The sequence below is a fragment of the Cervus elaphus genome, chromosome 13 (genome assembly GCF_910594005.1).
Source record: "Cervus elaphus chromosome 13, mCerEla1.1, whole genome shotgun sequence".
Classification (NCBI taxonomy): domain Eukaryota; kingdom Metazoa; phylum Chordata; class Mammalia; order Artiodactyla; family Cervidae; genus Cervus; species Cervus elaphus.
In genome coordinates, this window is record NC_057827.1 from 60,707,597 (window position 1) to 60,724,452 (window position 16,856).

At 48.1% G+C, this 16,856-nt stretch overlaps 1 pseudogene across 1 annotated transcript; it reads left to right on the forward strand.

Moving 5' to 3' along the window:
- The first annotated feature begins 1,147 nt into the window (after nt 1-1,147).
- On the forward strand, nt 1,148-9,010 carry LOC122706233 (annotated as a pseudogene). Its single transcript, XR_006344345.1, has 6 exons — nt 1,148-1,278; nt 1,904-2,029; nt 2,430-2,594; nt 7,017-7,046; nt 8,081-8,242; nt 8,732-9,010. The product of XR_006344345.1 is annotated as an interferon alpha-inducible protein 27-like protein 2 (transcript).
- Nucleotides 9,011-16,856: the final 7,846 nt, after the last annotated feature.

Here is a 16,856-nt window from a genome sequence, read left to right on the forward strand (position 1 = left end):
CCTTGGACGGCAAGGAGACCAAACCAGTCAATCCTGAAGGAAATCAGTCCTGAATATTCATTGGAAGGACTGATGCTGAAGCCGAAGGTCCAAAACTTTGGCCACTTGATGAGAAGAACTGACTCTCATCAATTCTTAATCTCCCACCTGGTGCTGTGCGCTGGGACTCAGCACAGACTAAGCCTAGTCTGTTTCAGGGTGACCCTCAAGTCTCAAGGCCGGGTAGGCGTGAGATGGGCAGGGGAAGGGGCAAGCATTAGGAGGGAGCAAATAAAAGCCATTCTAAGACCTCGCTTTGGAAGCAGCTGGACCTGCACTGGGTCCTGTTTTGCATAGCCAAAATAATTTTAAAAAAAAATTAAGGGTAAAAGAACTAATTCATTATTCTTTCTTAAAGGGAAATAATTTGGTCATTGCCTTTTAGCAGATAATGTGAAATAAGCAAAATATATATACATATAATAATATATAATATTTGCATAAGGAATATATATACATATGTAAAAGTCTTCGGGTGCTTCCCTGGTAGCTCAGCTGGTAAAGAATCTGCCTGCAATGCAGGAGACACTGGTTCATTCCTGTGTCAGGCAGATCCCCTGGAAATAGGGTACCCACTCCAGTACTCTTACCTGGAGAGTTTCATGGACAGAGGAGCCTGGCAGGGTACAGTCTTGGGGTCACAAAGAGTCGGACATGACGGAATGACTAATACTTCCACACGTCAAGGGACAAAAAGAAGTGCATGTAGTAATACCACCTATCCTGTGAATGCCAATGTGTCACCAAAGTAAGGCACACCAAGGGGAATTCACTCACTTAGTCACAACTACAGACTCCTCCCCAGGCACTGGTCAGAGATGGTGCTCTTGACCATCAACCCACACTGCCTCCTCAGTTATTACAGATATGAGATTAGGGCTCGTGCCATTTGTCAGCCAAGGAAAAATGGTTTGTCCTGTAAACTCGCAAATGGTGGAGGGCAGGGAAAAGAAAGTTCACAAGAATTGCAGGTGAGTTTTATAAAGATTCCAAGAAGGGGAATCTGAGAGGGAAAGCAGTGCTCCTTCAGAAGCCCCGCCCCGCGTCCTCCCATTAGCATGCAAAGGTGAGGTCTCCCTGGCACCAAGTCTGGGATGAGGGTGACTCACCGCCTCCTTGGACTCTTGGGGTCAGACGTCACCCAGGGAGGGACTATTTAGCTGGCTGGAGTTCTCAACAGCCTCACTACATGCAGCCTTTCACACACTATTCTTCGATCCCCAACAACTATTAAGCAGGGTAAGTGGGGGCCTGGGAGATGGGGAGGGGAGGAGCAAAGGGCCTCCACTCTCAGCCTCCCTCTCCACTTCCATCAGGACTGCTGTCCCTGTGACCAGAGCTGAGTGTGGGGTGGGGGCTTGAGTCCACCTTTACCATGAGATGTTGGGAACCTCTGGTCTTGTCATGGCCCGGGTTACTATGAAGCCCTGAGACTTCAACCAGGTGGGCAGTGAGCAGGGGACAGAGATGGGGTATTAGAGGTGGCCAGGACTCTGGAGATCAGAGAGCCAAGCAAAGTCATTATTAACTTCAAAACTGTGGTCTGAGCAGATTAAGGGGGTGGGCTGGAAGTGACTCAGGCTTCAATGGGATAGAGGGCAGGGCTGGAACGGCAGATAGGTGACCCCTGAAAGTCATTCAGTCATGTCCGACTCTTTGTGACTCTTCCCATGGACTATACAGTCCATGGAATTCTCCAGGCCAGCATCCTGGAGTGGCTAGCCTTTCTCTCCTCCAGGGGATCTTCCTAACCCAGGAATGGAACCCAGGTCTCCCGTATTGCAGGCAGATTCTTTACCAACTCAGCTATCAGGGAAGCCCTAAATCAAGCAGAGCAGTTTTAACTTCACACTCTGTTTCTCAGAAAGACAGCGGTGACCTTGGCTCCACAACTAGTGTTCCCAGACCGCCTCCAGGATGTCAGCTAAAGCCATAGAAAGCGGGGAAGGCGGTGCCTTGGATGCCACCCGGCCAGAATTGCTGTCGGAAGGTGAGTGCCCTTGGGAAAGCTCCTGAGGGTGGGGTGGCCCAGAGCTTGGGGTTCCTGGATGTGGGCAGAGGGGGTCTGGGTTCTGTCCTGGTGCTGCAACCCCTGGTGAGCACCCCTGGTGCTCTGGGCCCCATCAAGTCTCTTCCCCCCTGGTCCTCAGCCTCCTGCTCTGTGCAGTCAGGAACCCCAGCTCTCCACTGGTGCTGGGCCTCCCTCTCTCTGTCTTCTCCCTGGTTCACCTCCAAGCACCCTTGACACCTCTCGGCTCAGCTTCCTCTGAGGTCCCCTCCCTGCATCAGAGATCCTGGGAGCTTCAGGAAAGGGTAGAGGGTGCTGTGTGGGGTCTGGTCCCACAGCTGCCTGCCCCGCTGTGTGCTCCCCCATTATTTCTTTCTTCCAGAGGAAGAAGAACCTTCCCAGTCAAGCAATCAGGCCTCTGATGGCTCTTCTCCTGGGAAGACACCACAGGGGCCACATCAGGGGCCTCATCAGGGACCAGATGGCTCTGCCTCTGACCCCAGAGATCCACCCAAGTCGAAAGGCAGCAATTTCTACGATTATGCAGGTAACAGGTCTCCGAGCACCAGTCTATGTACGGATCCTCACCCCACACCCACTGCACAGCTCAACCTGCTAAATTGTCATTGTCAGGACAGTCTTCCTGATGGAATGTCTCTGACACACAGTCAGAAAAAAGTCACAGCGTACAGAGGAGATGAAATAAATGATGCTCTAGAATCAGAGGGACCACACTTAGGGTTTAGCTCTGCCTCTGACTCGCTGAGTGACCCAGGGCCAGTCACTTGCCCTCTCTGGGCCTTCATAGGTTTGTTTTTAAGCACAGGGGTGGGATGAGGTCACTCTTACGGGCCTCTCAGAACCAGGTCACCTCCGGTTAGGTGGGGCAGAGGCGCTGCTCAGGTTAGATGCCTGACAGCTGGCAGGCACAGTCTCAGGCCCGGCTCACTGCCCATGCCTGTCCTGTGGCCCCACAGCACCCAAGGCAGGTACGTTTCATTTCTCCATTTGCGCTCCTCCCCGGATGCCCCAGGGCCTGGTCACTAATGTCCTCCCAGAACACACCCTTCGAGAGCAGTGTCACCTCTAATGTGGGGCCAGCCTTGGGCCAGGGCACCAAAGGTGCATGTTTGTTTTTTCTTAAATCAGGTGATCATACACTATAGAAATTAATATGCCAAGATGACAGTTTGTTCAGTGTAGGTTGAATAGTGTTAAGTACATTTGCATTCTTGTGTACTTGATCTCTAGAATTCTTTTCATTTCCCGAAACTGAAACTCTGTACACATTAAACATTAACTATCTGTCTCCTCCTGCTCCCAGCTCTGGGAAACCACAATTCTTTCTATTTCTAAAATTTGAGTAAGGTAATCTAATTTCCATGTCAGCGGAATCATACAGTATTTTTATTATTCTGACTGGCTTATTTTACTTGGCGTAAGTTTCCCTAAGTTCACCCATATGTCATAGTTTCCTCTTTAATGCAGAATGAGCTTCCCTTGTGTGTCTCTACCACGTGGTGATGACCCATTTATCCATCGATGGACACTTAGATTGCTTCTACTTCTTGACAACTTTGAAAAATGCTGCTATGAACATGCAATGCAAATATCTCTTCCAGACCCTGTTGTCAATTTCTTTAAATCAATGTCCAGAAATTGGATTGCTGCTGGATCATATGATTTTCTATTTTAATGTTTTCAGAACTGCCATAGTGTTTTCCATAGCTCTTGCACCATTTTCTGTTCCTACCAACAGTGCACAAGAGTGCCACCTCCTCCACATTCTAACCATGGCTTGTTATTTTATGTTTTTTTGTTTTTTAAATAGTAGCTATCCTGATGGATGTGAAGTGGTATCTCGTGGTTTTGATTTACATTTCCCTAATGATGAATGAATTTGAGCATCTTTCCAAATACTCGTTAGCCGTTTGAATCTCATTAGGAAATTGCCTATTTTAATTCTTTTCCCAATCTTAAACCGAGTTCTTTGAGTTTTCGGTCATAGGAATTCCTTCTACCATACCTTGAATATTAGTCCCTTACTAGATACATGATTTGCCAAGTTTTTCTCCCATGCTGTAAGTTGCCTTTCCACTGTGTGGATTGTGTGTTGTTGTAGACCATTATGGCTGCTGTAACAAAATGCCACAACCTAGGTGTCTTAAAAAGAACAGGAATTTATTTCTCACATTTATGTAGCCTAGGAAGTCATAGATCAAGACACCGGTAGACTCTGTGTTGTGAGAGCTCACTTCCTAGACAGCCATCCCTGTAAGCTTCTATGGTGGGAGGAACAAAGGAACTGGCATGGGGATGGGGTGGAGGGCCTCTTTCATAAGGAAAATCATCTCAATCAAGAGGGCTCTGCCTTCAAGACCAAATCACCTCCCAGAAGCAACCCTCCTAACACCATCACGTTGGGTATTAGGTTTCAGAATGTGAATTTATGGGAACACAAGCATTCAGATCATAACATGACTTTGCATGCAAAGATACGCTTCATTTATACTTCTTTTTCTGAAATTCTCCTTCAGAGCTTCCTTGGTCCCAAACCAGTAGGTCTCATGTTGGGAGATGGCAGTGAAGGAGGATTTACGATTGACTTTAAAACCCTCAAGAAGCAGAAATGATAGAGAATAATACTGCCTTGTGGAAAATTCTGTGGCAGCAGCAGCACAGTAGACTCACATTGAGTCTTTAGGTGGAGGTGGCTCAGGAGCATTGGGAACGTGGGGCAGAGTCCTGGAAGATGTGCCTGGATTTGCCAGGCAAAAGACTGAATGCTGAGGGCTGGGCATGGCTTCTATTCTTTCCGCAGGATAGAAGCAGAAGCCAGATCAATGAGAGCCTCCTCATCCTCACTGGAGAAATGAACTTTCACCTGTGGGCACAGGGGGCAAGAAGGGACCCCAAACCTTCACCCTTCTCTGTACCCAGCGGCCAGCCGATGTGTCTCATTCTGTGTGTTTCCCCCGTCTCTGATCCTGGACAAGGAGAGGTGATGCCCACTAGGGCGGCAGTGGTGGAGTCAGAGAGATCGGGGCGAGGCAGCCACAAGCCAGGAGTTGTCAGCAAGCACTAGACAGTGATGTTCCAAAAGGCAAGGAAAGATCCTCCCCTAGAGCCTTCAGGGAGAGCCTGGCTCTTCTACACCTCTCACCTCCAGAACTGTGAGAACATGAGAGAATTAACAGAGCTTGTGGTCCTTAGTTACTGCAGCCTCAGGAAACTAAGGTGGGCAAATCTCATTTTATTGGAGTTTGCAGATGCTCTTTTTTTTTTTTTAAACAAGTTGAAGGCTTGTAGCAACCAAGAGTTGGCAGAGTTGGTTCATATTTTTAGCAATAAAGTATTTTTAACTTAAGATATACACATTTTTTAATACATAAGGTCATTGCACACTTAGTAGACTCCAGCATATTATAAACAACTTTTATATGCAATGGGGAACCAAAAAATCATCTGATAATTGCTTTATTGCAGTAACCTGGAACCGAATCCCTCATATCTCCAAGTTGTGTCTGGACAGAGATCAAAAATCTCATTGTGGTTGAGGAACTCTTGAAGGCTGTATTGGAGTCAGAATCTGTGAAAGGAGGAGCTGGGAGTATCTAGAGGGGTGCTGAAGTTGATCACAGGGAGAAGGCAGTGTTTGTTAGTGTCAAGGTCTAGGGCCCCACTATCCAATAGAGCTTTCTGCAGTGATGACCATGTTCTTTGTGTGATCCAAAACAGTAGCCACTAGCCATGTGTGACTAATGAGCCCTGGGTCATGTGACCGAGAAACGGAGTTGTAATGCTTATTTCATTGTAATTCACTGTGGCTCAGTTGGTAAGGAATCTGCCTGCAATGCGGGAAACCTGGGTTCGATCCCTGGGTTGGAAGAGCCCCTGGAAAGTGAAAGGCTACTCACTCCTGTATTTTGGCCTGGAGAAGTCCATGAACTGTATAGTCCATGGGATCGCAAGTAGTCAGACAGGACTGAGCGACTTTCACTTTCAAGATTTAAGTCACACACATGGCTAGTGGTTCCCATAGTGGGCAGCATAGGTATAGGGTATGACCTTGGGTGTGTGTGGCCTAGAGTCTAAGATCCTTAGAAGTAGGGAGGTGAGAATTGAAAGACCAGGTTGTTAGAAATTTCATCTGTGCAGAAATGGAAGCCCTCAAGACAAATCAGGGCTCCTGATGGAGAGAGAGGCGTTGGTGAGCCAGGAGCTACAGCCTTCCAGAAATGGCTGGGGGCCGGAGGCTGATTTTGTACCTTTTCCTCCTTGCCTGGTATCAAGGCTTCTCTTCCTGGGGAGCTGGCTGAGCTCACTCCCACAGCTCCTGAAATCTCCAGAACACCTGGTCCCTACTGCCCAAACATCCTAGTCCCTGCTGCTGTCAGGTATCCCTGCCAGACCCAAGAGCTCTGAGCAATTCAGTATGGTACAGGCATGCCGGAATCCAGTGTGGCCAGGGGCTCCAGTGAGAAGGCAGCACACACATTTCCTGATGGGGGAATCGGGGATGCTCTGTGCAAAAAGTCACAAGTAGGCTGAGCCCTGGAGGACGGGGTGCTTCCACTCAAGCTATAATCTCGGAAGGGTGTCTGAAAGATGAACAAACCAAAACAGTCAAATTTATTTGATTGCAAATAAAATCAGCATGCTTTTCTGATTTCTTGTTTTTTTTTTTTCTTGTTGAGAAAATGATACTGAAGGTATTGAAGTTAAGGAACAGTATGAAACCGTTTCAAGGCAGGTTCCTCTCCCCCTCTGGAGTGCCACAGAGCTCTGGGCTCTTGTCCATCCTCCTCTGATTCCCTGACTCTCAGACTACTATGTAAAAGCAGAAAGCCACACAGGGGCTGCTGTCTCCTGTGATCCCAACTCCAGGGAACCTTTCCCACTGGGATAGTAGCAGAGATGCAGTGGAAGGCCAGTGCTGGGCACTCACAGGGGTTCTTTCTTTCTCCAGGCAAGACTGCCGCAGCCGTGATCGGAGGAGGTGAGTCTCTTTGTAAAGCAACTCAAGCCGCATCTGCCACTGTCCCTGGGCTCCTGGGAGAGTCTGGCCTTGACTGAGTCCAAGATTGCCTTGAGCCTCAAGACCTGGGTGGGTAGGGGTGGGGTGGAAGGTGTCAGAGGTGGAATTCTTGCGGTAACAAGAACCTTGCCAAGAAGGAACCAAAGCAAAGCCATTCACAGCACCCACTTCCAATCTCAGCTTCTCCCGAGTGCAAACTGTGGGAACCCAGGTGAGTTGCTAGAGTTGTCTGAATCCGTGATTTCTCCCCAGAAAGCTGGGGCACGGTTTCTTGCAAAGGCTTGTAGGAAATGTGTGAGCTGAGCTGTGTGGATTTCTCAGAACTGCTCTGTAATCCTTGGAGCTCATCCAGTGAGCCCAGTTAGGGTCATCCACTGGTGAGGGTCATCCACTGGTGAGGGTCATTCACGGTGGCCGGAATCAAAGAAAATCAAACATTTCTGTCACACCAGCCAGTCTCAAGTGCTCAGTGCCACATGTGCCCACCATGTGGATGGTGTAGACATAGAAGGTTTCTGGTGGCAGAAGGTTCTATGCCTGCACCATCTGAGATGTAGGGACCCTGGGGAATGCTCACCAGTGGCCCCGGGCCAGAGGTCAGAAGCTCCACCCAGCACCTTTTCAGAAGAGCAGTTCTGTCCTCATACTGTGGGCCTGTGCCTGTGTGAAAGACACCAGTTTCCCCATCAAAAGGGGGCATTTGAAGACCCCTGCTTGTTTCAACTTTATTTCATAAAGGGCGAACTAAAGCCCAGGGAGGACTGCTGAGGTTCCCAGGAACACAGCTAAAATGAGGTACAAACAGGCCTGGGATTCAGGTTTCTGGAGGGGTCCCCCACCCACTTGTGTCCACATGTACAGCCTTCCCTTGTCTTGGACGCCGAGGTTTTCAGGAGAGCAGAGTGGACCCCTCACCTCATGTCACAGGAAGGTGTCAGGGAGATGTAGGGAGTCGGTCCCATGGGGCCAACCCCAAAGCTCCTCTCTCCCTGCAGCCCTGGCCGTGGGGTCTGTTCCCGCGGTGCTGGGCGCCATGGGCTTCACCGGGGCTGGAATCGCCGCCTCCTCCATCGCGGCCAAGATGATGTCAGCGGCCGCCATGGCCAATGGAGGCGGAGTTGCCGCTTGAAGCGTGGTGGCCACTCTCCAGTCCGTGGGTAAGTGCCCAGGCGGGAGGAGGCGGGCCCCTCTGCTTCTTCCAGCTTCATGGTCATCGGTGTACCTGGACCTTTGTGTCCGTCTCACTGTCCCCACATCTGGTTGTGGTTATGGGTGATGGGAGGAGGGGTGTGCATCCCAGGAGGCCTGCATTCCTCACCAACACTATATAACCTATGTAGGTCCCCTCCCTCTCTGGGCCCAGCCGAGTGCAGTGGAGGGAGGGTCAGCCTGTCATTTCTCAGAGGGTCTGTCTTGTCGCTGATGGACTGACCATCAGAGTTCATGTCTCCTCTTTGGGCGGCCATGTGCAGCCGCCCCTCCCCCCGCAGACATCCTGGGGTTTCAGGAAGTAGAGCAGGCCACAAAGGTGGGATGTCTGTTTCTCCGGCCTCCAGATGGTCCTGGGATTTCTGACCCCCATGGCCTTGCCGGGGGCTGCTGGGCCTCCCTGTCCCCTTGTGCTCTAACATCCTCCTCTCCCCCAGGGGCAGCTGGACTTTCCACATCATCCAACATCCTCCTGGGCTCTGCTGGGTCAGCATATGGGGTGAAGCTGTGGGGTGTAATAAAGAAGCTCTCTTCTTCAGCGGGATCCAGTACTGAAGAAGAGAGGGGTTCCCATGCTGCAGATGACTCTCCAGCGCCTCAGGATGTCAGTCCCGCAAATGACAAGCCCTCTTCTTCCCAAAATTCTTCAAAGAATCATAAGAAATAACAACAACAACAACAACAAAAAGAAATAAAAACAAGATGCTTTGACCTTTCATGAGTGTCCCTACTGGGTTCTTATTTATCAGACAGAGTACAGGGCATCTGTAGGGCCACTGGTGATAGGATATGGGCCAAGAACTCTGTAAGAATGGGCACCGATATCCATGACAGGAAGCAAGGCCTGTTTCCACTCCATTGTGACCAAAAGTGAAAGTGTCATTCGATCAGTCGTGTCTGACTATTTGTGGTCCCATGGACTGTAGCTGGCAAGACTCCTCTGTCCGTGCAATTGTCCAGGCAAGAATACTGGAGTAGGTTGCCATTCCTTTCTTCAGCAGATCTTCCCAACCCAGAGATGGAAACTGGGTCTCCCACACTGCAGGCAGATTCTTTATCATCTGAGCCACTAAGTGGGGCAATCTTGTGGGTTTGAGCCCTTAACCCGTGGGGTTAACTCTAGTTAATGTCAGAATCACGTTAAATTGCAGGACACCCAGCTGCTATCCATAGACAACTGGAGTTTCTTGTAAGGAAATCCACACGTCTGACATCCAAAGTGGTCTGAGTGGCCATGGTACTGAGAAAGTCTGTTTTCTCACTCAGATGGTAAAAGGAATTTATGTCTGCGACATCGTAAGTTACCTAGAATTTTGCCCAGACTTCCAAAGTTGCTCCAAGTACCATACATTAAAAACACAGGAGAGGGACTTCCCTGGTGGTCCAGTGTGCAAGAATCCACCTTCCAATGCAGGAGACATCGGTCAGGGAATTGGTCGATTCCTGGTCAGGGAACTAAGATCCCACATGCCTGGGGCAACTGAGCCCCCAAGCCTCAACTACTGAGCTCATGTGCCCTAGAACCCATGGTCTGAGACAAGGAAACCACCACAGTGGGAAGCCTGAGCACCAGAGAAAGCCTACACAGCAATGAAACTCACCACAGCCAAAAATAAATAGACTAAATAATGAGAAAAATATGTCCATGCAGTTAAATGTAATTAAAATAGCATGCTTGACTTTATGTGACTCTTACCACAAAAACAAACAAACAAAAGAAAAGCACGTGTACGTGTTAAAACACCAAACGTTGTCTTGCCTTACTACTGCATGGTCAAATTCCTTTTTAACAATACCTGAGAAACAATTCCCCATGTTCGCAAATATAAATCTATAACCAAGGACAGATCTAGGTTTTAGGGGCTTGAGATTTAAGTAATTGGGGAGAGAAAACTCTAAAAAATATAATAAGAGAATTACAATCTAAAATGCCAATAGCACTAAAATGTCATTCAGAAACAAGGGAAAGTGGTAGAGTAAAGACAGTTTGGGAAAAGTCTGCAGTCTTAACCAGTTGCTCTTAGAATACCATACTTTTGCAAATAGCAATGATAGCAATGCTAGCACACTGCAGAATTGCTCTCAGGAATTCTCCTGAACAGAACCAGTGCAAGTGAGAGTCTCTGAGCTCAGGCTTCTTTCAGTTCAGTTCAGTTCAGTTCATTTCAGTCGCTCAGTCGTGTCCAACTCTTTGCGACCCCATGGACTGCAGCACGCCAGGCCTCCCTATCCATCACCAATTCCTGGAGTTTACTCAAACTCATGTCCATTGAGTCGGTGATGCCACCCAACCATCTCATCCTCTGTCGTCCCTGTCTCCTCCTGCCTTCAATCTTTCCCAGCATCAGGGTCTTTTCCAATGAGTCAGTACTTCCCATCAGGGGGCCAAAGTATTGGAGCTTCAGCTTCAGCATCAGTCCTTCCAATGAATATTCAGGACTGATTGCCTTTAGGATGAACTGACTGGATCTCCTTGCAGTCCAAGAGACTCTCAAGAGTCTTGTCCAACACCATAGTTCAAAAGCATCAATTCTTCGGCGCTCAGCTAGCTTTTTTGTCCAGCTCTCACAGCCTTCTTTCACTTAATGGTAAACTGGTCTTTGACACTATCATCAGTGGCCACATAAATGTCTGTTATGCAGGGGCATAAAATTATGTGTCCTTGATTTCCTCTTGTTTTAAAGGTTTGCTGTCCTCAATAACACCGTGATAATCAATCATGTACAGATATTTTTGTGCACACATCTGATTCTTTTCTTACAATGAATTCCCAGAAATAGTATTTCTGAATCATGTGGAGTGAAAGCTGTTATTACACATTTCTGTATTGCCAGTTGTGACCCGTGTATGAGAGCACATCCCACCCACCAAAGTGTGAGCATTCACCTTTCCTTGCCCAGTGCAAACACTGGATGTTTTTATTTACTTTCTCTGGAGCAGCTGTGGAGGTTGTCCTCACTCAGTTCTGCTTCATCCCCTGCTGTGAACCCCCAGGGACAGAGAGTAATGATAATACTCCCCAGATTCTCTGGTGACACCGGTTCCGCAAAGGCACTGGATCTTGCGTCAGGCAGGGAGACAGGACTGCTGCTTTGCTGCCAAGCACAGTAGTGAGGACTAGGTCTTCTGCAGCAGCAGTGGAGTCAGAATCCAGCTCTCACCTGACTGAGATGCGTTGTTTTATCTGCAGACGTGACATACATAGCAGTTTGGTCCCAGAGTGGCTTCCTGGTATCTCTGGTTCCTGATCAAAGCAGCAGTCCCAGAATCCTTGGTGGCCCAGTCCTTCAATGTTCCCCTAGAGGATGGGAAGTTCATTAAAGCCTCAGCCTTGAATCTTCTCCAATCCTGGGGTGCTTTTATAGGCATGGAACTCCTTGTGTAAAAACCCATTCTGCTTCAGTTAGCTGGAGTGTCTTCTGATAGCTGCAGCCAAATCCTAACTGACCAATACATAGAATACACACATACACACAGAGCTACTTTTTTTAAAAATTATTTTTACTATCGGAATGATTGAACGTCTTCTCAAATATTCATTGGTAGTAAACAATTCTCTCTTTGAGGATCACCTCTTCTAGTCTGACTTTTCTTTCGCCACATGTCAGCATGCTGAATCTTCTTTCCCGGACAAGGAATGGAACCCGTGCCCCCTACAGTGGAAGGACAGAGTCCTAATCACTGGATCACCAGGAATTCCCAAGACTGATTTCCTTCTTTAAACAGTATTTATTTATTTGGCAGCGTTGGGTCTTAGCTGTGGTACTCAGGTCTTTGCTGTGTTGTGTGGCTATTTCCTGGAAGCACAGAGACTCTCCAGTTGAGGCCCGAGAGCTCAGTAGGTGTGGCACTTGGGCTTAGTTGCTCCTTGACATGTGGGATTTTAATTCCCTGACCAGGGGTCAAACCTGTGTTCTTTCCACTGGAAGGCAGATTCTTAACCACTGGACCATCAGGGAAGTACCCTGAAGGCTTTTAACATATGATTCCGTATCAACTCTCTTTACTTTGGGAATTCTAATAATGCAAAGGTTTTGTTTTTCTTTCCCCTCAGTAGGTGACTTCTCTCTTACCCTTGTTCATGAGTTTGTAATGCCACATGTACTCTGAAGGCACCAGTTTGTTCTGTTCCATAAGGTGTCTTTCTAGCTACCATCTCAATTCAGTTCAGTTCAGTCGCTCAGTCGTGTCCGACTCTTTGCGACCCCATGAAACACAGCACGCCAGGCCTCCCAGCCCATCACCAACTCCCGGAGTTTACCCAAACTCATATCCATTGAGTCACTGATGCCATCTAACCATCTCATCCTCTGTCGTCCCCTTCTCCTCTTGTCTTCAACCTTTCCCAACATCAGGGTCTTTTCAAACGAGTCAGCTCTTCGCATCAGGTCACCAAAATATTGGAGTTTCAGCTTCAACATCAGTCCTTCCAATGAATACCCAGGGATGATTCCCTTAAGGATGGACAGGTTGGATTTCCTTGCTGTCCAAGGGACTCTCAAGAGTCTCCTCCAACAACACAGTTCAAAAGCATCAATTTTTCCATGCTCAGCTTTCTTTGTATACAACTCACATCCATACATGACTACTGGAAAAACCACAGCCTTGACTAGACCGACCTTTGTTGGCAAAGTAATGTCTCTGCTTTTTAATATGCTGTCTAGGTTAGTCATAACTTTCCTTCCAAGAAGTAAGTGTCTTTTAATTTCATCTAGCTACCATCTAGTGATCGGAAATTCAGAGAAATGAATCGGCCTGCTTCTGTAGGTGGGGGTGTCCCTCACGCCCTGAAATCTCCAGGAAAGTGAAGCCAATAGCACGTGACCCCAAGGTGGGGCTCCTGCAAACCCTCCGCTCTCAGCCCCATGGACAGCATCTCTCAGTGTCTCAGGGAAACCGCAGGAAGATTTGCTGAAATGTTTGGAGTTGTTGTCCTAAAGCTTAAGCAGGGGTGGGGGTGGGGGACAACAGTGCCCTGCCTCTGGTCCCTCATGTCCTCCTCTGGAAGGAGGGACAAGGCCCCCATTCCCAGGACAGTCGCCTGTCCCAAGCAGTGACCTCTTCCACCCCTGATTCTGCCCCTCCTTTCATTTCCTGCCCCTTGTTCTCCCACCCCACCCCAGCTTCACACTGATGTTGTCACTTTCCCCTTTCTTGTCCATATTCATTCTTTCATTCAAAACACATTGACTGAGCTCCAGACCCAGGAGGAGACTGCCAGATCTACACTTTTCATGAGACTTATTCCACTAGGGGTAAGGGGCAGAAAGAAGTAAATGTAGTAACAGCACCTAGTCTGTAAGTGCCTGTGTGCCGCCAAACTGAGGCACAGCAAGGGCAAATCACTCCCCGAAGGTCACAGTAAGGATTCCAACCCGGGCACTGGTCAGACATCGTGCTCTTAACTGCCAACCTACACTGCCTCCTCGGTTATTACAGATACGAGTTCAGGGCTCTGTGCCACATGTCAGTCAAGGGAAGATGTTTTCTACTGTGAACTTGCCAATCATGGGGAGCAGGGAAAACAAAGTTCACAAGAATTGCAGGTACATTTTTATTTGAAGTTATATTTATTTAGTTATTTTGGCTGTGCTGGGTCTTTGTTCCTGGGCACGGGCTTTCTCTAGTTGCAGAGGACAGGGCTACTCTGCAGAGCAGCAAGAGCAGTGGGCAGGACTCCCGTGGCAGTGCCTTCTCTTTAGCAGAGCACGGATGTAGGCACGAGGCCTCAGCAGTCGTGGTGCTCGGGCTTAGTAGATCCACGGCACGTGGGATCTTCCAGGAGCAGGGATCGAACTTGTGTCTGCTGTCCTGCAAGTTGCACTCCTCAATACTGGACCAGCAGGGAAGCCCGGTGAGTTTTATAAAATGGAGGACTGTGGATTTCAAACACATGCAAGAAGAGGATTCTGAGAGGGAAAGTCATGCTCCTGCCCAAGACCAGCCCATGGCCCTCATCCTCCCATTAGCAAAGTAGGGGAGAAACCACAGCTGGAAAGAGACTGACTCACTTCCTCCTTGGACTCTTGGGGTTAGATATCATCCATGGTGGGATTATCCAGCCTCCTGGAGGCCCCAGACTCACTCCGTGCAGAACTTGCCACGCTGTTGTTCGTTCCCAGACCCTTACCAACCAGGATAAACAGGGACCTGGGCAGTGGGGAGGGGAGGGAGCACAGGCCTCCACCCACAGCATCCAGGGCTGTGGTCACTGTGACCAGAGGTGAGTGTGGGGAGGGGGCCCAAGCCCACCTTCACCATGAGGCTCTGGGAGCCTCGGGGTTTGTCCTGAACCAGGGTGCTCTGAAACCCTAAGATTTCAACTGGGCGGGCAGTGAGCATCAGACAGAGATGGGGTGTTAAGAAGTAGACAGGATTCTGAAGGCCAGGGAGCAAAGCAAAGTCATTATTAACTTCAAAACTGTTTTCTGAGCAGATTGGGGGGTGGGTGGGCTGGAAGTAGCCCACAGACTGTCACAGCACAGAGAGCAGGGCAGGGCAGTAGGGAGGTGCCCGTCCCCTAGTCCTTCACAAATCAGGAGAGCACTTCTGGTTTTCTAACTCTGTCTGTGAGGAAGATTGTGCTGTCCTTGGCTGTGCATCCTGTTCCCACACTGCCGCCAGGATGACAGCTAAAACCATAGAGAGCAGAGAGAGGAGCCACCTCTGACCTCACACGGGTAGGATGAGGTCACTCTTAAGGGTCTCCCAGATCCAGGTATTCTCCAGTTAGGTAGGACAGAGAGGCTGCTCTGGCTCCTGGTCAGCTGGCTGGCACAGGCTCAGGCTCGGCTCCTTGCCACGCCTGCCCCGTTGACCCACAGCACCCAAGGCAGGTAAGTTTCATTTCTCCATTTGAGCTCCTCCCTTGATTCCCCAGGACCTGGTCACTAATGTCCTCCAAAGACACACCCTCTGAGAGCAGAGTCAGCTCTAAGACGTGTGCAGCCCAGGGCCAAGACACCAAAGGCACATGCTTTAAAAATAAATCATGGCAGAATACACAGAGCCTGAAATACTGGCATGACCTTTTGTCGGTGTGCATTGAACAGTGTTTACTATATTCACATTTTGTGTACCCCAACTCCAGAACTCCTTTCACCAAACCCCAACCTTAAATTCTAGAGGCATTACACATTAACTACCCATTTCCTCCTCACCCCAGCTCCTGGCAGCCACAGTCCTTTCTGTCTCTATGAATCTGACCAATTTAAACTAATTTCCAAGTAAATGGAATCATGATATATTTTTTCTTTCTGACTGATTTATTTCAATTAGCTTAAGTTTCCCAAGGTTACAGAAATAAAAACAAAAGTAAACAAGTGGGAGCTGATTACACTTAAAAGCTTTTGCACAGCAAAGGAAACTAGACGGAAGGTGAAAAGACAACCCCCAGAATGGGAGAAAATAATAGGAAATGAAACAACTGACAAAGCATTAATTTCCAAAATATACAAGCAGCTCATACAACTCAATACCAGAAAAACAAGCAACCCAACCAAAAAGTGGGAAAAAGACCCAAACAAATATTTCTCCAAAGAAGACACGCCGATGGCTAGCAAACACATGAAAAGGTGCTCAACATCACTCATTATTAGAGAAATGCAACTCAAAACTCCAATGAGATATCACCTCACACCAGTCAGAATGGCCATCATCAGAGTCTACAAACAGTAAATGCTGGAGAGGGTGTGGAGAAAAGGGAACCCTCTTGCACTGTTGGTGGGAATGTAAATTGATACAGCCACTATGGAAGATGGTATGGAGATTCCTTCAAAAACTAGGAATAAAAGCACCATATGACCCAGCAATCCCACTCCTAGGATATACCCTGAGGAAACCAAAACTGAAAAAGACACATGTATCCCATTGTTCTTTGCAGCACTACTTACAATAGCTAGAAGATGAAAACAACCTAGATGCCCATCGACAGATAAATGGATAAAGAAACAGTGGTACATATACACAATGGAATATTACTCAGCCATAAAAGGAACGCATTTCTGTCAGTTCTAATGAGCTGGATGGACCTTGGACCTATTATACAGAGTGAAGTAAGTCAGAAAGAGAAAGGTAAATATTGTATTCTAACGCATATATATGGAATCTAGAAAAATGGTACTGAAGAATTTACTTCAGTGGCAGCAGTGGAGAAAGAGACATAGAGAATAGACTTATGGACATGGGGAGAGGGTGGAGAGGGTGAGAGGTATGGAAAGAGTAACATGGAAATTCATATTACCAAATGTGAAATAGACAGCCAACAGGAAGTTTCTGTACGGCTCAGGAAACTCAAACGGGGGCTCTGTATCAACCTAGAGGGGTGAGATGGGGATGGAGATAGGAGGGAGTTTCAAAAGGGAGGGGATATATGTATACCTATGGCTGATTCTTATTGAGGTTTGACAGAAAACAACAAAATTCTGTAAAGCAATTATCCTTCAAGTAAAATAAATCTACAAAGTTGCAGAAAAGAGAATAACATTTATCTAGCTGGATGTTTATACCTGGGAAATCCCATGGACAGAGGAGCCTGCCGGGCTACAGTCCATGGAGTCGCAA